This window comes from Ovis aries, chromosome 25 (assembly GCF_016772045.2).
Source record: "Ovis aries strain OAR_USU_Benz2616 breed Rambouillet chromosome 25, ARS-UI_Ramb_v3.0, whole genome shotgun sequence".
Taxonomy (NCBI): domain Eukaryota; kingdom Metazoa; phylum Chordata; class Mammalia; order Artiodactyla; family Bovidae; genus Ovis; species Ovis aries.
Genome location: NC_056078.1, coordinates 7460882 through 7483120, shown reverse-complemented (window position 1 = coordinate 7483120; position 22239 = coordinate 7460882). Strand labels below are relative to the sequence as shown.

The 22239-nt window shown below is 41.3% G+C and overlaps 1 protein-coding gene across 13 annotated transcripts in view; it reads right to left on the bottom strand.

The window, feature by feature from the left end:
* TBCE (tubulin folding cofactor E) overlaps positions 1–16034 on the bottom strand; it is a 90947-nt gene extending 74913 nt beyond the window's left edge. For 5 of the 13 annotated variants that reach the window (XR_009598572.1, XR_009598570.1, XM_060406728.1 and 2 more), the window contains exon 1: positions 15956–16034. The gene's annotated coding sequence lies outside the window, so the exon portion shown is untranslated. Of the gene's footprint in view, positions 1–4655; positions 4800–15623 lie in introns of all 13 variants that reach the window. The other 8 variants (XM_060406730.1, XM_042240961.2, XM_060406733.1 and 5 more) reach the window with 3 other exon arrangements.
* Between the last annotated feature and the right edge of the window lie 6205 nt (positions 16035–22239).

Sequence of the window (22239 nt, the reverse complement as noted above, 5' to 3'; positions counted from 1 at the left end):
CAATGCATGAAAGGGAAAAGTGAAAGTGAAGTCGCTCAGTCGTGTTCGACTCTTAGCGACCCCATGGACTGCAGCCTACCAGGCTCCTCTGCCCATGGGATTTTCCAGGCAAGATTACTAGAGTGGGGTGCCATTGCCTTCTCCGCCCATTGGCTGAATAGATAGAGAAAAATATTCCACAAATCAAAAGAAATATAAATTCAAAATAACAGAAGCTGAGGCTGGACACAAAATGGCAGAGTAGAAGTACTTGAGCTCAACTCCTTTCATGAAAACACCAAAATCACAACTAACGGCTGAACAACCATTGACAAAAAAGAATTGAACCTACCAAAAAAGATATTCTATACCCAAAGACAATGAGATGGTAGGAGGGGCACTTTTGCAATACAGGCAAAATCCCTTCCTCCTGGGTGGGCAACTCACAAGCTGGAAAGTAATCACATCCCAGAGGTTCTCTCATAGGAGTGAGAGTTCTGAGCTCCACATCAAGCTCCCCATCCTGGGGAGTCTGGCATCAAGAGGAGTCCCCATAGCATCTACCTTTGAATGCCAGAGAGATGTCAGTGCAGGAGCTCCATAGCACTGGGAGAAACACGGGTTCCACTCTTGGAGCGCACACACAAGTTTTCACGTGTACTGGGACCCAGAGCAAAGCACCGACTCCAAAAAAGCCTTGGCCAGACCTACCTGCGGGTCTCAGAAGGTCTCCTGGGGAGCAAGGGTTGGCAGTAACTCACCTTGGGGGCAAAAACACTGATTGCAGATGCCCCAACGAATACTCACCAGTGTGAACTCTCCCAGAGATCACCATTTTGGCAGCAAGACCCAGGCTCCACTGCTGGGATACCTCAGGACAACCAACCAAAATGGTGGGACACAGTCCCACCCATTAGCAGACAGGTTGCCGAGTCATCCAAAGACAACAGTCACCTATAAACACACCCACTGAGATGGCCCTACCCACCAGAGGGACAAGACCCAGCTCCATCCACCGGTGGGCAAGAAGCAGTCCCTCCTGCCAGGAAGACTGCACAAGCCCCAATATAAACTTCACTCATCAGGGGGCAGACATCAGAGCCAAGGAAAATTACAATCCTGCAGCCTGAGGGGCAGAGGCCACACAGAAAGCTAAGACAAAATGAGACATCATCAGAGAAATATATTCTAGAGGAAGCAACAAGGTAAAACCCGAGAAGAAACTAAGCAAAGTGGAGACAGGCAATCTACCTGAAAAAGAATTCAAAGTGATGACAGTACAGGTGGTCCAAGATCCCAGAAAAAGACTAGGGGCACAGACTAAGAGGACACAACAAACGTTTAATAAAGAGCTAGAAGCCGTAAAGAACAAACTGCGGTGAACAATGCAGTAACTGCAATGAAAAGGACACGAAAAGGAGTTAATAGAATAAATGAGACAGAAGAACAAGTACGTGAGCTGGAAGACAGAGACTGATGGAAATCACTGCTGCGGAACAGAACAAAGAATGAAGAAAAAATGAGGACCGTCTAGGAGACCTCTGCTGCTGCTGCTAAGTCACTTCAGTCGTGTCCGACTCTGTGCAACCCGAGACGGCAGCCCACCAGGCTCCCCCGTCCATGGGATTTTCCTGGCAAGAGTACTGGAGTGAGGTGTCATTGCCTTCTCCAAGGAGACCTCTGGGACAGCAAGAAATGCACCAACATCTGCAGCATAGGAGTCCTAGGAGGAGGAGAGAGAGAAAAGGCCTGGGAAAATATCTGAAGAGAGAATAGCAAAAACTTTCCTAACATGGAAAAAGAAACACTCAAGTCCAGGAAGTGCAAAGAGTCCCACATAGGATTAACCCAAGGAGGAATACACTGAGACACACGTTAATCAAACTGACAAAAAGAAAATATTAAAAGCAACAAAAACATACAAGGGAATCCCCACAGCGTAACAGCTGATTTTTCAGCAGAAACTCTGCAGGCCAGAAGGGACTGGCACAATATATTTAAAGTAATGAAAAGGAAAAACCTACAATCAAGAATACTTTTACCCAGCAAGGCTCTTGTTAAGCTTTGCCAGAGAAATCAAAAACTTCAGAGACAAGCAAAAAGAAAAAAAAAGCTAAGTGGATTCAGTACCACAAAACCAGTTTTACAACAAATGCTTAAGAACTTTTCCATATGGAAAAGAAAATGCTACAATCAGAAACAAAAACATTATAAATGCTCAAGTTCACTGGTAAAGGCAAACATACAGTAAAGGTAGGAAAACATTCACACATAAATATGGTATCAAGACCAGCAATCATGAGAAGAGAAGACTTCAAATGCAGAATATTGGGAACACATTTGAAATGAAGTGACCAGCAACTTAAAACAATCTAGTATAGTACACTGCTATATCAAAACCTCACGGCAGGAATTCTCTAGGGGTACAGTGGTTACCACTCTGTTTTCACTGCAGTGGGTCCAGGTTTGATCCTTGGTCAGGCAACTAAGATCCCACAGCTAAATGGCACGGCCAAAAAATAAAACAAAAAACCTCTCAGTAACCACAATCTGAAAACTTACAATAAATACGCACAAAAAGAAAAAGGAATCCAAACACAACACTAAAGTTAGTCACCAAATCACAGGAGAACAAAAGAGGAAGGAAAGAAAACAGACCTACAGAAACGAACCCAAAACAACTTAACAAAATGGCAATAAGAAATACATATTGCTAATTATCTTAAACAAAAATGGATTAAATGCTCCAACCAAAAGACAAACAGACGTGGCCAAATGAATACAAAAATAAGACCCTTATATATGTTCTCTACAAAAGATAAACTTCACATCTAGGGACACGTACAGACTGAAAGTGAGGAGGTGGAAAAAGGCTTTCTATGCAAATGGAAACCAAAAGAAAGCTGGATAAGCAATACTCATATCAGACAAAATAAACTTTAAAATAAAGACTGCTATGAGAGACAAAGGACACTACATAATGATCAAGGGGTTAGTCCAAGAACAAGATAAAACAATTTTAAATATATATGCATCCAACATGTGAGTACCTCAAGAATTATGACAAATGTTAAGAGACATAAATGGAAAAATAGCCAATAACACAGTAACAGTGGGGACTTTAATACCCCACTTACATCAACAGACAGACCATTCAGACAGCAAAATCAATAAGGAAACACAAGCCTTAAACGACACATTAGGAGAAGACACATAGGAGAAGGGGGCAACAGGATGAGATGGTTGGTTGCATCATCAACTCAATGGACATGAGTTTGAGCAAACTCCTGGAGATAGTGAAGGACAGGGAAGCCTGGTGTGCTGCAGTCCGCGGGGTTGCAAAGAGTCGGACACAACTGAGTGACTGAACAACAACATAGAGCATTCCACGCAGAAGCAGCAGAATACACATTCTTTTCAAGTGAACATGGAACATTCACCAGGACTGGCCACATACTGAGCCACAAAGCAAGCCTTGATAAATTTAAGAAAACTGAAATCACATCAGGCGTCTTTTCTAACCACAATGCTATGAGATTAGAAATCAACTACAAGAAAAAAAAAAACTAAAGAAACATGGAGGCTAAACAGTATGCTACTAAGTGACCAATGGATCACTGAAGAAATCACAGAGGAAGTAAAAAGATACCCAGAGACAAATGAAAACAAAAATATGATCCAAAACCTATGAGACACAGTAAAAGCAGTTCTAGGAGGGAAGTTTATGGCAATACAATCGTACTTCAGGGAAAAAAGAAAAATCCCAAATAAACAACCTAAACGTACATCTAAAGCAACTAGATAAAGAACAAATTCTAAAGTCAGTAGAAGGAAAGAAATCATAAATATCAGAGCAGAAATAAATGAAATACAGACTAGGGAAACAACAGAAAAGATCAATGACACTAAATGCTGGTTTACTGAAATGACAAACAGACCTGATAAACCTTAGCCAGATTCATCAGGAAAAAGTGGGAGAGGCTTCAAGTCAATAAACTTAGAAATGAAAACTGAGGAGTTAGAACTAACACCACAGAAATAAAAAGGACCATGAGACTACTAAACCAAATATATATATATATATATATATATATATATATATATGCCAATAAAATGAACAACATGGAAGAAATGGACACATTCTTGGAAAGGTATAATCTTCTGAGACTGAACCAGGAAGAAACAGAAAATATAAACAGACCTATCACAAGGACTGAAATAGAAATAATGATTAAAAGACAACAGACTTCCCTGGTAAGATAAGACTATCCCTTATCCCTGGATAATACTCTGCACTCTTAATGCAGGGGGCCCAGGTTCAATCCCTGGTCAGTGAACTAGATCCATGTGCCACAACCAAGAGCTGCTGCTGATGCTGCTACTGCTAAGTCGCTTCAGTCGTGTCCGACTCTGTGCGACCCCATAGACGGCAGCCCAACAGGCTCCCCCATCCCCGGGATTCTCCAGGCAAGAACACTGGAGTGGGTTGCCATTTCCTTCTCCAATGCATGAACGTGAAAAGTGAAAAGAAGTCACTCAGTCGTGTCAACCAAGAGCTGGTGCAGCTTAAATAAATAAAAATTAAAAAAAAGAAAACATACTCTCTACAAACAAAAGTCCAGGACCAGATGGCTTCACAGAAGAATTCTATCACACATTTACAAAAGAGTTAATACCTCCTGAGGTGCAGGAGCGGCTAGCAGCAGTTGGGCGGCCAAGTGGCAGAGAGGAGATATTCCATGTCCAAGGTCAGGAGCAGCGGCCGTGAAGACATACCCCGCGTCCAGGTAAGGGGCAGCGGCTTCACTTTCTTAGAACAGCTGTGAAGAGACACCCCACGTCCAAGGGAAGAGAAACTCAAGTAAGATGGTAGGCTCTGAGAGAGGGCATCAGAGGGCAGACAGACTGAAAGAACAATCACAGAAAACTAGCCAATCTGATCACACAGACCACAGCCTTGTCTAACTCAATGAAACTAAGCCATGCCCTGTGGGGCCACCCAAGACGGGTGGGTCATGGTGGAGAGGTCTAACAGAATGTGGTCCACTGGAGAAGGGAATGGCAAACCACTTCAGTATTCTTGCCTTGAGAACCCCACGAACAGTATGAAAAGGCAAAAGATAGGACACTGAAAGAGGAACTCCCCAGGTCAGTAGGTGCCCAATATGATACTGGAGATCAGTGGAGAAATAACTTGAGAAAGAATGAAGGGATGGTGCCAAAGCAAAAACACCACCCAGTTGTAGATGTGACTGGTGATAGAAGCAAGGTCCAATGCTGTAAAGAGCAATACTGCACAGGAATCTGGAATGTTAGGTCCATGAATAAAGGCAAATTGGAAGTGGTCAAACAGGAGGTGGCAAGAGTAAACGTCAACATTCTAGCAAACAGCGAACTAAAATGGACTGGAATGGGAGAATTTAACTCAGATGACCATTATATCTACTACTGTGGGCAGGAATCCCTCAGAAGAAATGGAGTAGCCATCATGGTCAACAAAAGAGTCCGAAATGCAGTACTTGGATGCAATCTCTCTGTTTGTTTCCAAGGCAAACCATTCAATATCACAGTAATCCAAGTCTATGCCCCAACCAGTAATGCTGAAGAAGCTGAAGATGAACCGTTCTATGAAGACCTACAAGACCTTTTAGAACTAACACCCAAAAAAGATGTCCTTTTCATTATAGGGGACTGGAATGCAAAAGTAGAAAGTCAGGAAACACCGAGAATAACAGGCAAATTTGGCCTTGGGAGTACGGAATGAAGCAGGGCAAAGACTAATAGAGTTTTGCTTAGAGAACGCACTGGTCATAGCAAACACCCTCTTCCAAAAACACAAGAGAAGACTTTACACATGGACATCATCAGATGGCTAACACTGAAATCTCACTGATTATATTCTTTGCAGCCAAAGACGGAGAAGCTCTATACAGTCAGTAAACACTAGACCGGGAGCTGATTGTGACTCAGATCATAAACTCCTTATTTGCCAAATTCAGACTTAAATTGAAGAAAGTGGGAAAACCACTAAACCATTCAGGTATGACCTAAATCAAATCGCTTATGATTATACAGTGGAAGTGAGAAATAGATTTAAGGGACTAGATCTGATAGACAGAGTGCCCGATGAACTATGGACAGAGGTTTGTGACATTGTACAGGAGACGGATCAAAAAGAAATGCAAAAAAGCAAAATGGCTGTCTGAGGAGGCCTTACAAATAGCTGTGAAAAGAAGAGACACAAAAAAGCAAAGGAGAAAAAGGAAGATACAAGTATCTGAATGCAGAGTTCCAAAGAATAGCAAGGAGAGATAAGAAAGCCTTCCTCAGCGATCAATGCAAAGAAATAGAGAAAAACAACAGAATGGGAAAGACTAGAGATCTCTTTAAGAAAATTAGAGATACCAAGGGAACATTTCATGCAAAGATGGGCTCGATAAAGGACAGAAATGGTATGGACCTAACAGAAGCAGAAGATATTAAGAAGAGGTGGCGAGAATACACAGAAGAATTGTACAAAAAAGAGCTTCACGACCCAGATAATCATGATGGTGTGATCACTCACCAAGAGCCAGACATCCTGGAATGTGAAGTCAAGTGGGCCTTAGGAAGCATCACTACAAACAAAGAGAGTGGAGGTGATGGAATTCCAGTTGAGCTATTTCAAATTCTGAAAGATGATGCTGTGAAAGTGCTGCATTCAACATGCCAATTTGGATCAGTCAGCAGTGGTCACAGGACTGGAAAAGGTCAGTTTTCATTCCACGCAAAGAAAGGCAATGCCAAAGAATGCTCAAACTACCGCACAATTGCACTCATCTCACACCCTAGTAAAGTAACGCTCAAAATTCTCCAAGCCAGGCTTCAGCAATACGTGAACTGTGAGCTTTCAGATGTTCAAGCTGGTTTCAGAAAAGGCAGAGGAACCAGAGATCAAATTGCCAACATCCGCTGGATCATCAAAAAAGCAAAAGAGTTCCAGAAAAACGTCTATTTCTGCTTTATTGACTATGCCAAAGCCTTTGACTGTGTGAATCACAAAAAAACTGTGGAAAATTCTAAAAGAGATGGAAATACCAGACTACCCGACCTGCCTCTTGAGAAACCTGTATGCAGGTCAGGAAGTAATAGTTAGAACTGGACATGGAACAACAGACTGTTTCCAAATAGGAAAAGGAGTACGTCAAGGCTGTATATTGTCACCCTGCTTATTTAACTTATATGCAGAGTACATCATGAGAAACGCTGGGCTGGAGGAAGCACAAGTTGGCATCAAGATAGTCAGGAGAAATATCAATAACCTCAGATATGCAGATGACACCACTCTTATGGCAGAAAGTGAAGAGGAACTAAAGAGACTTTTGATGAAAGTGAAAGAGGAGAGTGAAAAAGTTGGCTTAAAGCTCAACATTCAAAAAACAAAGATCAAGGCATCCAGTCCCACAGCTTCATGGCAAATAGATGGGGAAACAGTGGAAACTGAGAGACTTTAAAATCACTGCAGATGGTGATTGCAGCTATGAAATTAAAAGATGCTTACTCCTTGGAAGGAAAGTTATGACCAACTTAGACAGTATATTAAAAAGAAGAGATAGTACTTTGCAAACAAAGGTCCGTCTTAGTCAAGGCTATGGTTTTTCCAGTGGTCATGTACGGATGTGAGAGTTGGATTATAAAGAAAGCTGAGCACCGAAGAATTAATGCTTTTGAACTGTGGTGTTGGAGAAGACTCTTGAGAGTCCCTTGGACTGCAAGGAGATCCAACCAGTCCATCCTAAAGGAGATCAGTCCTGGGTGTTCATTGGAAGGTCTGATGTTGAAGCTGAAACTCCAATATTCTGGCCACCTGATGGGAAGAGCTGACTCATTGGAGAAGACCCTGTTGCTGGGAAAGTTTTAGGGCAGGAGGAGAAGGGGACGGCAGAGGATGAGATGGTTGGATGGCATCACTGACTCAATGGACATGAGTTTGGGTGGGCTCTGGGAGTTGGTGATGGACAGGGAGGCCTGGCGTGCTGCAGTTCATGGGGTTGCAAATAGTCGGACACGACTGAGCGACTGGACTGAACTGAATACCAATCCTTTTGAAACTCTTCCAAAAACTTGCAGAGGAAGGAATACCCTCAAATTCATTAATATTAGGCCACCACCACCAATGCAAAAACCAGACAAAGATACCACACAAAAAAGAAAATTACAAGCCAATATCACTGATGAACATAGATGCAAAAATCCTCAATAAAATACCATCAAACTGAACCCAACAATGCATTAAATAGATGATACACTAGATTATTAAATGAGATTTATTCCTGGGATGAAGGATTTTTCAATATCTGCAAGTCAATCAGGGTGATACACCACATTCATTAACAAACTGAAGAACAAAAACCATATGATTATCTCAACAGACACAGAAAATGCTTGTGATAAAATTCAACACTTAGTCATTCATGAAAAAAGCTCTTCAGAAAGTGGACATAGAGGGAACTTATCTCAACATAAAGAAGTCATATACGACAAGCCCATGGCTAACATCACACTCGGTGGTGAAAAGCAGAAAGCCTTTCCTCTAAGATCGGGAACAAGACAAGGATATCCACTCTTTCTGCTTTTACTCAACATACTTTTGAAGTCCTACCCACAGCCATCAGAGAAGAAAAAGTGAATAAATAAAAGGAGCCCAAACTGGAAAAGAAGTAAAACTGTAACTGCAGATGACAGTTCAGTTCAGTTGCTCAGTTGTGTCCAACTCTTACTGCACATATGAAATCATAAAGATGCTACCAGAAAACTGCTGAGCTCATTAATGAATTTGGTAAAGTTGCAGGATACGAAATTAATACACAGAAGGGCTTCTCTGGCAGTCCAGGGGTTAAGACTCCGTGCTTCCACTGCCGGGGCATGGGTTTAATCCCTGGTTGAGGAAGCTACAATCACGTATGCCGTGCAGCACATCCAAAAAACACAAACATACAGAAAAGTCTAAATTAATACACAGAAGTCTGTTGCATTCTATCCACTAGTGAAAGAGAAACTAAGGAAATAATCCCATTTATCACAACATCAAAAGAATAAAATACCTAGGAATAAAACTCCTAAAGGAGGCAAAAGACCTGTACTCTGGACACTGTATGATGATGATGAAAGGAACCGAAGACAGTGGGGGGGGGGGGGCGGTCGAAAAGAAAGAATTGAAGATGACACAGAAAAATATGCCATGTTCTTGGACTGAAGAATCAATTACCCAAGGCCATCTTCACACTCAATGCAATCCCCATCTCATTACCAATGGCATCTTTCACAGAACCAGAACAAAAGTTTTTGAAATCTGTGTGGAAACACAAAACACCAGTAATAGCTAAAATGATCCTGAGAAAGAGAAACAAAGGTGGAAGAATCAGGCTCCCTGACTTTAGAAAATGCTGTAGCAATTAAAAGAGTACAGATGGCACTGGCATAAAAAACAGCAATACAGAACAGAACCGGACAGAAAGTCCAGTAACAGGGGTTTCCCTGGCGCCTCAGTGGTGAAGAACCCACCTGCCAATTCAGGGTTTGATCCTTGGTCCACGAAGACCCCACGTGCTGCAGTGCAACTTAGTCCATGCCTCACAGCAACTGGGCCAGCACACCAGAACAGAGACCACTGCAGTGAGAAGCCTGTGCGCCACAATGAGAGAGAGGCCCTGTCGCCACAACTAAGGAAAGGCCCATTCAGCAACAAAGATTCAGCAGAGCCCAAAAAATAAATAAATAAAGCTTTTGCAGAGCAAAATAAATCAAACAAAATGAAAAGACAACCCACAAAATGGGACAAAATATTTGCAAATGAGACAACGGACAAGGGATTAATCTCCAAAATATGCAAACAGTTCATGTAGCTTTATGTATTAAAAAAAAAGGTCCAATCAAAAAATTGGCAGAAGATCTCAACAGACATTTCTCCAAAGATACACATATGGCCAAAAAGCACACGAAAAGAGGCTCAACGTCTCTAATTATTAGAGAACTGCAAATCAAAATCATGAGGTATCACCTCACAGCTATCAGCATGGCCATCAGAGAGTCTACCAACAGGGACTTCCCAGGTGGTCCAGTGCTTAAGAATGGGCCTGTCAAGGCAGGTGACATGGGTTTGATCCCTGGTCTGGGAAGACCCCACATGCAGCAGAGCAACTAAGCCCATGTGCCACAACTACTAAGTCCATGTGCCACAACTAAGTCCATGTGCCACAACTACTAAGCCCATGTGCTGCAACTAATGAGGCCCACACACCCTAGAGGCCATGCTCTGCAACGAGAGAAGCCACCACAGTGAGGTCCAGACACTGCAACCAGAGAAAGCCCACAGGCAGCAAGGAAGACTCAGCACAGCCAAAAATGAATATATATATATATATTCTTAAAGTCCACAAACAGTAAATGCTAGAGAGGGTGTGGAGAAAAGGGAACCTCCCGACACTGCTGTTGGGAATGTAAATTGGTACAATTATAGAGAACAGTATGGAGTCTCCTTTAGAAAACTAAAAATAGGCCTATCATATCATCCAGCATTCCCACTCCTGGAATGTATCTGGCTGTCCTCAGTCGTGTCTCTTTGCAACCCTATGGACTGTATAGCCCACCAGGCTCCTTTGTCCATGGGATTTCCCAAACAAGAATACTGGAATGGGTTGTCATTTCCTCCTCCAGGGGGCTTTCCTGATCCAGGCATTGAACCTGTGTCTCCTGTGTCTCCTGCACTGGCGGCAGATTTTTCACCACTGAGCGTTCTGGGAAGCCCATGTATATGGAAAAAACTATAATTTGAAAAGATATATGCACACAATGTTCATAGCAGCACTATTTCAGTTCAGTTGCTCAGTCGTGTCCAACTGTTTGTGACCCCGTGGACTGCAGCATGCCAGGCTTCCCTGTTCATCACCAACTCCCAGAGCTTGCTCAAACTCATGGCCATTAAGCCGGTGATGCCATCCAACCACTACAGTCGAGACATGGAAGCAACCTAAATGACCACTGACAGAGGAATGGATAAATAAGATGTGGCACATATAGGCAATGGGATATTATTCAGCCATAAAAAAGGATGAGATGCCGCCACTTGCAGCAACATGGATGAACCTATATATCGTCATCAGTTCAGTTCAGTTCAGTTCAGTTCAGTTGCTCAGTCGTGTCCGACTCTTTGCGACCTCATGAATTGCAGCACACCAGGCCTCCCTGTCCATCACCAACTCCCAGAGTTCACTCGGACTCACGTCTATCAAGTCAGTGATGCCATCCAGCCATCTCATCCTCTGTCGTCCCCTTCTCCTCCTGCCCCCAATCCCTCCCAGCATCAGAGTCTTCTCCAATGAGTCAACTCTTCACATGAGGTGGCCAAAGTACTGGAGTTTCAGCTTCAGCATCAGTCCTTCCAAAGAAATCCCAGGGCTGAGCTCCTTGCAGTCCAAGGGACTCTCAAGAGTCTTCTCCAACACCACACTTCAAAAGCATCAATTCTTCGGTGCTCAGCTTTCTTCATAGTCCAACTCTCACATCCATACATGACCACTGGAAAAACCATAGCCTTGACTAGACAGACCTTTGTTGGCAAAGTAATGTCTCTGCTTTTCAATATGCTATCTAGGTTGGTCATAACTTTCCTTCCAAGGAGTAAGTGTCTTTTAATTTCATGGCTGAAATCACCATCTGCAGTGATTTTGGAGCCCCCCAAAAAAGTCTGACACTGTTTCCACTGTTTCCCCATCTATTTCCCATGAAGTGATAGGACCAGATGCCATGATCTTCGTTTTCTGAGTGTTGAGCTTTAAGCCAACTTTTTCACTCTCCTCTTTCACTTTCATCAAGAGGATTTTTAGTTCCTCTTCACTTTCTGCCATAAGTCATCTGCATATCTGAGGTTATTGATATTTCTCCCGGCAATCTTGATACCAGATTGTACTTCTTCCAGCCCAGCGTTTCTCATGATGTACTTCGCATATAAGTTAAATAAGCAGGGTGACAATATACAGCCCTGATGTACTCCTTTTCCTATTTGGAACCAGTCTATATCATACTAAGTGAACTAAGTCAGACAGAAATACTATATCCTATATTCTATGTGGAATCTAAAAATAAAATGATACAAATGAACTTATTTACAAAACAAAAACAGAACTCCAGACTCTGAAAATAAATGTATGGTTACCAGAGGGGAAAGGAAGGGGGAGAAAGAATCTGAAGAAGGACACATGTATAACTGAATCAGGTGCTATACACCTGAGACTGATGCGACACTGTCAATCAACTAGACTCTTGTATAAAATAAAACTTTAACTTAAAAAAAGAGTAACAGTAGTTGACATGGGGAAGTCTAATTCCAGTGAGCCTATTCCACCCGTAGGTACTGATTCAGTTACCACATCTCCTGCCTTGTTTAGCCACCAAGGGATCCAAAAAGATGTTTGATGCCCAACAGAAAACGTGAGAACACTGGCACTCTGTGAATTAATTTTAGGAAAAAGCTTTTCAATATGTATTGTTATCTTTCTAAACGTATTTTGCTTTATCTTTCCTACTTGTTCAAAATTGTATTAAAATAATTTAGCATGAGGTCTGAAGATCCATTCACACACTGACACTTATCAAGTAGAAAACAACATCAACAGAAAACACGCATGCTTCACTGAGATTCAGAAGCTCCAGGTAGCAATCCTGGCTCAGGCACTTACAAGCTATGGATTCTGACACTCATTAACCTTTCTGTCACCAGGATTATAAGCAAGTAAAAGACAGTCTCTTGTAAGGAACTTAAGAGTTTAATTAGGAGAGATAACTAACAGCAAACAATTAAGACCTAGAATTAGGATCAAATTCAGTAACTGTGAAGAAGCAGGAGGGTTAAGAGTGAGGCAGACTCCATGTGGAAACCATTCTGATTAAGCTGATGGAAATACGCAGCAGAAATTAAGAGAACAAGCTTTCCAGGTCGTGAAACCTAACAGGGTTTCACTGATTGGAGATTCAGGTTGGGAAACCACAGAAAGTGGGACTACAACACCTTTGAATAGTGTGGGCAAAAAGGACCACCTAAAATGTAACAACTTCTGAATTTTAATAGCTCAATTTCAAAGAAAGCCACCTGTGGTCCTTTTTAAAAAGAAATTTAATTGTTGTAAAATACGCACACCATAAAATTTATTACCTTAACCATTTCTAAGTGCACAGTTCAGTGGCATTACATACATTCACACACCGCTGTGCAACCAATCACCAAAATTTTTTTGTCTTGCAAAACTGAAAATCTATATCCACTAAACAACTCCCATAGCCTCCTCTCCCCAGCTCCCCACCTTCCATTTCTTATTAACCTGCCTACTCTAAATATGTCAGAGAAGTCAAAGCATACAGTTATCTTTTGGGGACCAGCTTACTTCACTTAGCATAATGTCCTGCTGTCCTCCATGCACATCATACCTGATGTCAAAGACCGTGTCAAAGTTCTACATCCCCACAGTATTCCTTGGCCCTCATGCACTGAACTGTCTCACATCATTTTAAGTAGTGCCTCCAAAAACCTTTAGGTTTTCTGAAGAGGCTGTAGACACGTTTTCTCTCTCAAACATCAATGACTTAAATCCACACCAAACCTACAATTTTAAAGACACAGCTATACAACTATATGAAACAGAACTAATAAAATGAATGAAACAGGTTGTGCCTTTTCTCCACATACTTTCAAATACCACCAAATCTTCCCATATAACTCTTCCACAAATTCATTCCATCTGCTCCAAATAACCAGCAAACTGTTAAAATTCCCTTTCTGGAAGTCTCTACCTACTTTCTAGGCAATATTCATTTCATAATATTATCTACCATTTCCTAGTGGACTCTTTTGCACATTTCAGAGCAAAAAGGTAAGGGAGGAAAAGTATTGTATATTTAAAAACAAAACTTTGAGTGCTAAGTATACAGTAAATATTTTATTAATGTATATGACAAATTTAATTTGTAATAAACCAAAAAGGAAAAAAATGAAGACCACCAGAAAATAGTGACAACTACTAGTTTTATTGAACATTTACATCTTACAAAAATAAATACTGAGATGATCCAGGAAGACTGATAAAAAAACCCAGTAACTTACAGGTAAAAACAATACGAACAATACGGTTTTGCAAAGCTTTCTGATTAGTTTCAATTACGCACAGTAAAATTAAAATTAACTATATTAATTTTAAACCACAATAAAATTAAAATTAACCACTATAAAAACAGAAATACAGTATATAGAATAACATATCTTCAAACAAGTAGAAGGAAAAAGAGAAGACAAAACAAAACCTCAATTCAAAAAAAGGCAAGGCAAGAGAAAGAAAAAGAGCAGAAAGTACAAATTATAAAATGGCAAAAAAAGGTTTTTCAACAATTATATTATAAACAGCCACTAAAAGCCAGGTATTGTTTTAGGCACTAGCTGTAAACAAAATACAGAAAAATACCAGCTCTCATAAATAAGATTCTATGGTTGTGGGCTAAACATTGCTGAGCCAGAGAAATAAATGAACCAATCCCACAGCAGGTCATAGGGTGACATGCACAAGTAGGATGAGTACAATAGAAATTTAAGGGAAGGCTATGCCAGGGAAGTCCTCACTGAAAAGGTAAAGTTAAAAAGATATATGACGGAGGTAAGGGATTAAGCTGTGTGGACATTCAGACAAAGGAACTGCAAGTGTGAATATCTTGAGGTTAGGATGTGCCTGAGGCACCAGAGAAAAGGGGGAGAGGAGCTGGAGATTAGACCAGAGATATAGCAAGGGCAGGATCAGAAAGCACCTTGAGTGTCATTCTAAAGAATCTGGCTTTCAATCTGAGTGAAATGGGAAGTCCATGGAGAGTTTTGTGAGAAGGAGATAATCTGAAAAAAATTTTTTTTTTTTTTTTTAAAGAATCACTCTAGATGTGATGGAAAGGCTGAAGTAAGAAAAAGCAGACTGGTTAGGTGCCTACTGAGGGAATCCAGGTGAAAGATAGCTGCAATTTCAATAAGGGGAGGTGGTGAGAAGGGCTTGGGCCTCTGGATAGATTGTGAAGGCTGAGTTCTTGGATTTGCTGCTGACAGATTAAATGTGTGCGAGAAAGAGATGAGTCAAGGATGACTCAAAAGGTTGTGGCTTGAACAAATACCTCAGAAATGACTTTGAATATAAAGTACAGTAAGGCTGCCAGTCAAAAGGCACAGGCTGTCCACTTAGATTAAAACAAACAAACAAAAAACCCCCAGCAATATGCTATTTTATTATAAAAGTACACAAAAAGGTTAAAACTAAAAAAGATGAAAAAAGCTGAGACAAATAACAAACAACAGTCCTCATGGCTATATTAATGCGAGCCAAAAGAGAAGTCTGTACTCTTAATCTGTCAACTCTTTCTGTAAGTTTGGCATTTGAGTCCGGTTTTCACAACGGGACTGTAGTTTCTTTAGGGACAGGGATACCACACCCTCATTTGGATCCACCCACAACCTAGAACAGTCCTCTCGTCAGTAGTGAACAGTAGGTAAAACTTGTAAATACGTTCTCCACCCACTTAACATTATTTTTCCTACATCATAAATGTTAAAGCATTTAAAAAGTCAGAGTTGGTTCTCTAACCTGACACCAAGTCGTGGGTCGCCTGTACCATTTTCACCTATGTCCAAGTGACAAGCCAACAGGCTTTTCGGTGGAATGCAATGCAGTGTGCCCCGCTCGCCCGCAGCTGGCCCAGGCCCGAGACCCCGCCCGGCCCCGCGAATGCAGGGGAATTCGGTCAAAGACTAAGTGCAGATGGATTAGGTCAAAGCCTCAGGAAGCAGACCACGCCCGGCAATCTGGGAAGTTTCTAAGAAAGGGCAAAAAGACCGAGAGCCCTGCAGGGTTGCACTGGTCACGAGCCAGCTAGCAATGCATGGTTCCTCCGCTACCCAGACTCACCCCAATCTCACCTGCCTGCAGCCAGCCAGGGTGGTCTGAGCGACAGCCCTCGGCACGCGCTTTGCCCCAAGGCAGCTTCCGGCTCTGGTCGGAAGTGCTCCTTTAGGAAAACAGGAAGTCCCGCCCCCGCAGCAGCTGAATCTCAGCGATGAATATCAACTCAAGAGTCTGGGTAGCGGGAGGTGTGGTCAGCTCGCCCAGACCCAGCCAAACACTTGGCCCCTGGGCTGACCCCGCGATACCCCCGAAACTTGGGATGACGGAAAGAAGGAACACGCTCTTGCCAGTTTACTAGTTATCACGGAAGCGAGTTACAAGTCCCGTATGAGATTCAGTTCCATATTCGTGGAGAATTTACCACATAGGAAGTCTGTGGTGGTCATAGAAAAGAAACTAGTGTTGATACCTCAAACGCTAGGGGAAAAAAATTTAACGTGCTGAATCGTAAGGCAGAATGAAAGTAAACGCAAAAAAGAAAAAAAAAGTAAACGCAGTAATAGAAAAAGGAAATTCCATAGACATGTTAATTTCTAACAGTTTTCTCACATCTCAAGAGTTGTGAAGATCAAATGTTGCTGCTGCTGCTAAGTCGCTTTAGTCGTGTCCGACTCTGTGTGACCCCATAGACGGCAGCCCACCCGGCTCCTCCGGCCATGGGATTTTCCAGACAAGAGTACTGGAGTGTGGTGCCATTGCCTTCTCCGGAAGATCAAATGAGATGACGGATAAATGTTTCCCCGTCGAGGAGTCTGGTACATGAGTAAAGCGTATCATATCCATAGTATAGTTATTGCTTTTAAAAGGCCTTTATTCCAACCAAAGAGAAACTGAATAACACTTCAGGGGGGTAGCCTTCAAGCTGAATGTCAAAATTAAACAATTTCAACACATAGAGATGCCCCTTATGAAGCTGTAAAAACTGCTTTTGTTGATTAATGAAAGGACATAGGCTAAGAAACCATGTTCCAAAAACAAACTTTCAGAAGCTTTGTTGTGTGAAATCATATCAGTAATCATGGAATACCGTATGTCTGCCTGGCAGAGCTGAGTCCTGGGGATCATTCTGACACTTTGCCAACCCAGGCATACTGCTTCAAATAACATATTTTCAAATGTAACATTCCACATTTAACTTTATATTAATAGTTTTCGAGAACACATGACCTTAGAGTCAACTTCATGGCTCAGGCTTGAGCCTGCTTAATTCTTATCTACACTCCACCAAGTTCTATGCTATGACCGCTTCTTGTTTTCCCCCCTCCCCTTTTTTTTTGAGTTAAACTCCTCCAGTTCCTCTGGTGTGTGGTTTTCCTTATTTCAGCAACTTAATAAATTTTGTTAGACTACAGGTTTGACACAGATGGCTTTATCAGATAGGCTTTATCACTGTTTATTTTGATTAAGCCTCCTGCACTCATGAAAGTTGGAGGATACCATTGACCCCAATTTAGACAAAAACTGAAGCAGAATAAAGGTAAGTTATTTACTGACATTCATTTGTGTCCTGAGAAGAGCTGTGCCCTTTTTTAACTTGAGAGTTTTAAGTTATCTTTTGGTAGAGAATGATCACAGTTTTTGAAAATTATTGGCATCCACCAAATTCAAACCAGCCCCATGGATAAAGAAGCATGCATATTCCTTTTCTTTGTAAAATATTTCCTGTCTTCACTGAGTTGTGACAATAGTTGCCTGGTTGTGCCTAAAATGAAAGAATGACACTTCTCTGCCTTCAGTCCCTTTCTCTAGACAGTGATCCTGTACACTGCTCCCTCAACCATGTTATCTTTTTGAAATGTTTTCTCTGCTAAATTTTCCCCTGAAAGAGATCTCTATATTCTGTCTCATTCCTCACCCTCCTCTCACTTTAATCCTTTTTAGCCTGGCCTTCTGGCTTCTCTTTTCCCTCCAGTTCTTCCACAGTTATCTTTCAAATATCAACACTAACTTCAGGTCATCTAGGTGATTTTTTAGTCCTCATATCCCTTGATTTCTCAATAGAATAGTTCGCTAGGGTTACTTACCCACCTTTGCTGTAAAAATCATATATAAAGCACTGTATCAAAAGAGCGCAAACTTAAAATATAAAATCTTTACAGTGCAATTCATTTTGAGTGTCATCATTCATGCATCAAGTCAGTGCATGCCAGTTCTGCACCAAACACTATTTTTAGACACTAGAGGTCTGGCAGAGAAAAAGAGATGCAATGTTCTAGTCCTGGAAAAAAAATGTATGTCTTAATGGTATGAGGCAGATGACACATAAATAAAAATAATAAGATAATTTCAGATTGTGTGAGGTGCAATTAAAAAAAATAGATGGTTCAGTGATAATGTTAGCAACTGAAAGTAGGAAAGCAAGGGGAGGATAACTTTCAAGGTGACATTTGAACTGACAACTGCAAGATAAGGATCGAACAAGGTTAAAAAAAGAAAAAATAAACTGGAAGAAGATCCTTCTAGTTCTATAGGATGACAGAAGTGGGAGGCAGGGTTGAGGGAGGGTTAAGAGGGTCATTCATGGGGAATTTCCTTGTGGTCAATGGTTAGGACTCAGTGCTTTCACTGCCAGGGCGTGGGTTACATCTCGTGATGGAGAACTAAGATCTTGCAAGCTGCATGGCCAAAAAAAAAAAAAAAAAAAGAGGGAGTCAGTTATGAGCTATTGTAGTCATTTCATCTAGGGCACAAAAGGAAATGGTGGCTTAAGCCAGAAAAGTTGAAGCAGACTGGAAGACTGTGGAGTCACAGCTACTGAGAAGTCATATAAAATGAGAAGACAGAACTATTCACTAGATTTCACAAAATAAATGTCAGCGTCATCGACAAGAGTAATTTTGGTAGAGTAGTGGCCTCAGAAGCCAAACTGCAGTGGAAAGGAGGTTGACAGAGCACAGTTCAATGACTATTCCAAGAAGAGACTTTCTAATTGCCTACTGATTAAACGTTTTTCAGTTACTATCCTATTGGGTATCTCTACTGCATTATATCAATACTCTAATGGTTCACTTCTTGAAACCACATAGTTTCTTTCCAGCGGTTATTTTTTCCTTTTTCTTTTCTTTGTTGATGTTGTTGCTGTTGTTGACAGGGAGTGAAGTCACTTCGGAAATCTGATGACAGCTATCCACATACGTGCAAATTTTGTATATAATTTCAGGAGTTAATTAATCCTTTGAAGATCATTAATGGGCCCCAGAGAAGAAAATGGAGTGCAGATTAAGAATGTCAACTAGCTGTTCTCTTCTTCCTTCATAGTTTCCTCATTCCATTAACTGCTTCCTCCTTGATAACTGTCCTTATGGTACATACTCTCTCAGTGACTACATCTACTTTCTTGATTTTTTTATTGGGACCATGATACCTATTTTACTTAAAAAAAAAAAAACTGAACTAAAGTTGATTTACAATGTTAATTTCTGTGTACAGCAAAGTGATTCAGTTCTACACATATACATATATATTCTTTTTCATATTCTTTTCCATTATGGCTCACCACAGGATATTGAACATAGTTCCCTGTGCTATACAGTAGGACTTTGTTGTTTATCAATTCTACATATAATAGTTTGCATCTGCTAATCCAAAACTCCCGATCCAGCCCTCTACCAGCTTCCTTTCTCCTTGGCAACCACAAGTCTGTTCAGTCTGTGAATCTGTTTCTATGCTGTAGACAAGTTCATTTGCGTCATTTTAGATTCTGCACATGTGATATCATACAGAATTTATCTTTCTCTTTCTGACTTACTTCACTTAGTATGATAATCCATAGACCCACCCATGTTGCTGTAAATACACGGTCCATTCTTTTTTATGACTGAGTAGTGTTCCATTGTGTACATATACCACATTTTCTATACCCATTCATCTGTTGATTCACACTTAGGTTGCTTCCATGTCTTGGCTATTGAAAACAGTGCTACTATGAACACTGGGTGACTGTATCTTTTTTTCTTTCTTTTTTTGGCCATGCCACAAGCCTTGTGGGATCTTAGTTCCCTGACCAGGGGTTGAACCCTGCTACAGCAGTGAAAGTGCCAAGTCCTAATCACTGCAAGCCAGGAAATTCCCAACATTTAGTTTTTGAGGGACCTCTGTACTGTTTTGCATATTGGCTACACCAATTTACAATCCCACTAAGAGTAGATGAGTTCCCCTTTCTCCACAGCTTCTCTAGCATCTATTATTTGGAGATTTTAATGATGGCCATTCTGCCCAGAGTGAGGTACCTCACTGTAGTTTTGACTTGCATTTCCCTAATAATTAGTGATGTTTCATGTACCTGCTGGCTATCTATATGCAATGACACCTACTTTAGTACAGAAGCACCTTGGAGTTGTGGGGTAACTTAAGAAAAAAATCAAGATCAGTTAAACCCACTCAATAGCCATAGATTTATTTGACTTCACAGTATCTAACTGGACACCGTAAGAGTTGAAGCTGTAAGGAATTGCTCATAAGGACATCCTGAAAAAGATTTTTATAAGAAAAATGAAATAAAAGGCTAGTACTTTTGCTGTAACATTTTACACTGTTCTTCTATGTCTGTTTTCCTCACAGTTCTATCACAAGGAAGTCAGATTTCCACTGGGAACTTCACAGTGGCAGATGTTTACCATGCAAAGTCCCCTCCAGCCTTCTTCCTTCCTTCCTTCCTCTGGTGCCTTCTAACGTGCAGCTTCTCATCCTAGCAAGTAGTTGTGAAGGTTAATTTTATATGTCCTCTTGGCTAGGCCATTGTACCCAGATATTTCTTCTAACACCAGTCTCCATGTTGCTGTGAAGGTATGTTTTAGATGAGATCAACTGTTAAATTAGTACACTCTGAGTCAAGTAGATTGCCCTCCATAATGTGGGTGAGCCTCACCCAATCAGTTGAAGAACTTATGTGATGAAGACTAAGCTCCCTCACGTGTGCATGCTAAGCTGCCTCAGTCGTTTCTGACTCTTTGCAACGCTATAGAGGTAGCCCACCAGGCTCCTCTACTATGGGATTCTCCAGGCAAGAATACTGGGCTGCCACGTCCTTCTCCAGGGGATCTTCCCGAGCCAGGGATCGAACCTGTGTCTCTTATGTCTTGTGCACTGGCAGGTGGGTTCTTTACCACTAGTGCTACCTGGGAAGCCCGCTCAAAGAAGAGAGAATTCTGTTTCCCCTGAAACACATGGCCATGCAACATGGGGAAAATATCAGGGCTCTTTTCATAAGGAAGAATTCAGTAATTACTATTCAGTAAACAACATCTACCATAGATTCAATTCAGTATCTTCTCAGATCTCTCCAATGATATTACTTACAGATTATGGTTTGTCTTATTTTGTTTTAAGGTGATTTCTGTTCCCTTAATTATTCCTGTTTCGTCTAAATTAAGTTTTCCCATATTTTTGTTTTTGCTTGTTTTTTTGGCTGCAGACTACAGCATATGGGATCTTAGTTCCCCACCCAGGTATTGAACCTGCATACCCTGCCTGCATTGCAAGGCAGATTCTTAACTACTGGACCACCAGAAAAGTCCCCTTTTTTTTTTACCTTGGTCTTTCTCTGTCATACTGCAGGTATTCTATAAATATGTAGGCCTTTCTGGTTGTCCATTTATGTTTTAGACAGAATGAGGCAGCAGAAATGCTAAACATGAACTAATGGGAGCTCCGCTTACGCAGGCAGGGCTTGTTGGCTGACTAGTTAAGTGTCAATGTCACGTGAGTGGGAAGGGAGCAGCCATCCATCATGCTCCAGGAAGGCTACCAAATGCCAGGACAGAAGAATGTAGCTCTTTGGCACCAATACCTTCCCTATGTACTCAAATTCTTCCTATAAACTTAACTTGTAGTTCTCTAAAAAGATAAACATCTGGCAGTGATGATATAGTTTGCCCACTGGAGTATAACAAAGAGGTAGTGTAGGGGGATATACCCTTCAATTTACAGACTAATCGTTTTCGTCCACATTTATCACTCCAGCAAGTACAGAGTTGTTCCAGTCAGTTTCCTACTACCACAATCTTAGTAGCTTAAAACAACATCTATTTATTATATAGAGTTCTGCAGAAGCCCATCACTTCTCAAGGTCTCAGCAGGGCTATGTTCCCTTCTGGAGACTCCAGCAGAGAATCTGTTTCCTTGCCGTTAGTGTCTAGGAGCTGCCTGCATTCTGTGCCTTGTGGTCCCCTTCTTCTATATTCAAAGTCAGTCCTTCTTATCACACCACTCTATCTTTAGTTCCAACCTCACATCTCATTCTCTGACTCTCCTCTTCTTCCTCCTTCTTCCACTTTGAAGAAATTTGTAGTTACTGATG